Source organism: Ornithorhynchus anatinus, chromosome 3 (assembly GCF_004115215.2).
Source record: "Ornithorhynchus anatinus isolate Pmale09 chromosome 3, mOrnAna1.pri.v4, whole genome shotgun sequence".
Lineage (NCBI taxonomy): Eukaryota > Metazoa > Chordata > Mammalia > Monotremata > Ornithorhynchidae > Ornithorhynchus > Ornithorhynchus anatinus.
The window spans coordinates 103027305-103031192 of record NC_041730.1 but is presented as its reverse complement, the minus strand read 5'-3'; the positions used below and the strand labels follow the sequence as shown (position 1 = coordinate 103031192).

The 3888-nt window shown below is 49.5% G+C and overlaps 1 non-coding gene across 1 annotated transcript; it reads right to left on the bottom strand.

The window, feature by feature from the left end:
* Positions 1-2531: 2531 nt before the first annotated feature.
* Positions 2532-2613, bottom strand: TRNAS-UGA. Its single transcript has one exon. It is a non-coding gene; the product is annotated as a tRNA-Ser (tRNA).
* Between the last annotated feature and the right edge of the window lie 1275 nt (positions 2614-3888).

Here is a 3888-nt window from a genome sequence, read left to right as displayed (position 1 = left end):
AGCGTTCGTTCATTAATTCATTAATTCATTCATTAATTCATTCATTCAATTGTATTTATTGAGCGCTTGCTATAATGATGATGTAAGCGCTTACTATGTGCCAAGCACTGTTCTAAGCGCTGGGGGATATAAGGTAATCAGGTTGCCCCATATGGGACTCACAGTCTTAATCCCCATTTTCCAGATGAGGTCACTGAGGCCCAGAGAAGAGAAGTGACTTGCCCAAAGTCACAAACTGACAAGTGGCAGAGTCGGGATTAGAACCCGTGACCTCTCACTCCCAAGCCTGGGCTCTTTGCACTGAGCCACTTGCAGAGCACTGTACTAAGCGCTTGGAATGGACAAGTGGGCAATAGATAGGGCCCATCCCTGCCCAACAACAGGCTCACAGTCTAAACGGGGGAGACAGACAACAAAACCAAACCAAACCAGTAGTCTGCCTCCACTAAACCCATCACCTCCATGTGTAGTAGGCCCTGATCCTATTAGCATTTTAGGGCATTGCCGGATTGCCCACCCCCGGGGACTGCCTTGGGTGAGAGGGTGTGAGGAGGTCAGCTGCCCCATATTTGCCTCATCGCTTAGTTTCAAGTCTGTTGTCCCACAGACACCCATCCTCACCCCTTCCTTTTTCTTTCCTTTCCTCTTTCCAATCTGCCCTGTATACCCCATTTGACAATAATAATAATAATGTTGGTATTTGTTAAGCGCTTACTATGTGCAGAGCACTGTTCTAAGCGCTGGGGTAGACATAGGGGAATCAGGTTGTCCCACGTGGGGCTCAAAGTTAATCCCCATTTTACAGATGAGGTCACTGAGGCACAGAGAAGTGAAGTGACTTGCCCACAGTCACACAGCTGACAAGTGGCAGAGCCGGGAGTCGAACTCATGACCTCTGACTCCGAAGCCCAGGCTCTTTTCCACTAAGAACCCCCGACCCTGGGGATTAGAAGAGGAAGTTTTCTTTCAGTTGCTGCATGGCAAATCATTTGTGTTACGAGGTAACTGAGGCCCAAAGAAGTTAACTGACTTGCCCACAGTCCACTTGTCAGCTGTGTGACTGTGGGCCAGTCACTTCACTTCTCTGGGTCTCAGTTCCCTCATCTGTAAAATGGGGATGAAGACTGTGAGCCCCACGTGGGTCAACCTGATTTCCCTGTATCTACTCCAGCGCTTAGAACAGTACTCCGCACATAGTAAGCGCTTAACAGAAACCGACATTATTATTTTTATTTTTTGAGTTTCCTTAGAAGGCCGCCCCAGAGTTTCGGGCGCTCAACTGTATATATTTTCATTACCCTATTTATTTTGTTAATGAAATGTACATCGCCTTGATTCTATTTAGTTGCCATTGTTTTTACGAGATGTTCTTCCCCTCGACTCTATTTATTGCCATTGTTCTTGTCTGTCCGTCTCCCCCGATTAGACTGTAAACCCGTTAAACGGCAGGGACTGTCTCTATCTGTTGCCGACTTGTTCATTCCAAGCGCCTAGTCCAGTGCTCTGCACATAGTAGGCGCTCACTAAATACTATTGAATGCGTGGCTCAGTGGAACGAGCACGGGCTTTGGAGTCAGAGGTCATGGGTTCAAATCCCGACTCTGCTACTTGTCAGCTGTGTGACTGTGGGCAAGTCACTTCACTTCTCTGTGCCTCAGTTACCTCATCTGTAAAATGGGGATTAAGACTGTGTTTCCCTTGTGTCTACCCCAGCGCTTAGAACGGTGCTCTGCACATAGTAAGCGCTTAACAAATACCAACATTATTATTATTATTAATGAATGAACAGAGCCTGGTTGTCCCAAACTGAGCCCACCCTTTCCCTCTGCTCCTCCTCCCCTCCCCATTCCCCTTCTCCCTCCCCACAGCACTTTTGCCTATTTGTATATATTATTTATTACTCCGCTTTATTAATGATGTGTGTATATATATCTGTGATTCTATTTATCTTGACGGTATTGATGGCTGACTGCTTGTTTTGTTTTGCTGTCTGTCTCCCCCTTTTAAACTGTGAGCCCGTTGTTGGGCAGGGATGGTCTCTAGCGGTTGCCGAATTGGACAGTCCAAGCGCTTAGCACAGTGCTCTGCGCACGGTGAGCGCTCAATAAATACGACTGAATGAACGACAGGGAAGGACGAAACCGCCACCCAGATATCAAATTAGTACAGTGCTCTGCACCCAGTAAGCGCTCAATAAATGAATACTATTGAATTAAATTAAAATTAAGGGAAATACAGAGATCGAATGAACGACAGGGAAGGACGAAACCGCCACCCAGATATCAAAGTAGTACAGTGCTCTGCACCCAGTAAGCGCTCAATAAATGAATACTATTGAATTAAATTAAAATTAAGGGAAATACAGAGATCGAATGAACGACAGGGAAGGACGAATCCGCCATCCAGCTATCACATTAGTACAGTGCCCTGCACACAGTAAGCGCTCAATAAATGAATACTATTTAATTAAATTAAAACTAAGGGAAATACAGAAGAACAAAAGCCTAAAATTAGGGTTGCCCACCCCCGAGCGCAGCGAGCAGGGTTCGAACCTGCGCGGGGAGACCCCATTGGATTTCAAGTCCAACGCCTTAACCACTCGGCCATCGCTGCTTCTAGTAAGAAGTGCGCGCAGACTCGCTGTGGAAGCACCAATCCGGCGGGCGCTGGGGCAAGGGAGAGGCGGGGCCCCAGCCGAGCCCAGCCGAGCCCAGCCGAGTCCAGCCGAGCCGAGTCCAGCCGAGCCGAGCCCAGCCGAGCCCAGCCGAGCCCAGCCGAGCCCAGCCGAGCCCAGCCGAGCCCAGCCGAGCCCAGCCGAGCCCAGCCGAGCCCAGCCGAGCCCAGCCGAGCCCAGCCGAGCCCAGCCGAGCCCAGGAGTCCATCCCAGCCGAGCCCAAGCCGAGCCGAGTCCAGCCGCGCCCAGCCGAGTCTAGCCGAGTCTAGCCGAACCCAGCCGAACCCAGCCGAACCCAGACGAGCCCTGACGAGCCCAGCCGAACGTCCTCTGCGGGGCAAGGCCGCAGCAGCGAGACCCACCCCGCTTCGCCGCTTGGCGGCTGTGTGACTTTGGGCAAGTCACTTAATAATAATAATAATAATGTTGGTATTTGTTAAGCGCTTACTATGTGCCGAGCACTGTTCTAAGCGCTGGGGTAGACATAGGGGAATCAGGTTGTCCCACGTGGGGCTCACAATCTTAATCCCCATTTTACAGATGAGGGAACTGAGGCACAGAGAAGTTAAGTGACTTGCCCACAGTCACACAGCCGACACTTCTCTGGGCCTCGGTCACCTCATCTGAAAAATGGGCATAAGACTGTGAGCCCCACTTGGGACAACCCGATCACCTTGTATACTCCAGCGCTTAGAACAGTGCTTTGCACATAGTAAGCGCTCAACAAATGCCATCATTTTTATTGTATCCTCCCAGTGCTTAGAAAAGTGCCTTGCACATAGTAAGCGCTCAACAAATGGCATCATTATTTTTACTGTATCCTCCCCAGGGCTTAGAAAAGTACTTTGCACATAGTAAGCGCTCAACAAATGCCATCATTATTATTATTGTATCCTCCCCAGCGCTTAGAGCAGTGCTTTGCACGTAGTAAGCGCTTAACAAATAATAATAATAATTATTACTGTTCTAAGCACTAGGTAGATACAAGGCAATCAGGTTGAGAAGCAGCGTGGCTCAGTGGAAAGAGCACGGGCTTTGGAGTCAGGGCTCATGAGTTCGAATCCCAGCTCTGCCACTTGCCGGCTGTGTGACTGTGGGCAAGTCACTTAACTTCTCTGTGCCTCAGTTCCCTCATCTGTAAAATGGGGATTAAGACTGTGAGCCCCACGTGGGACAACCTGATTCCCCTATGTCTACCCCAGCGCTTAGAACAG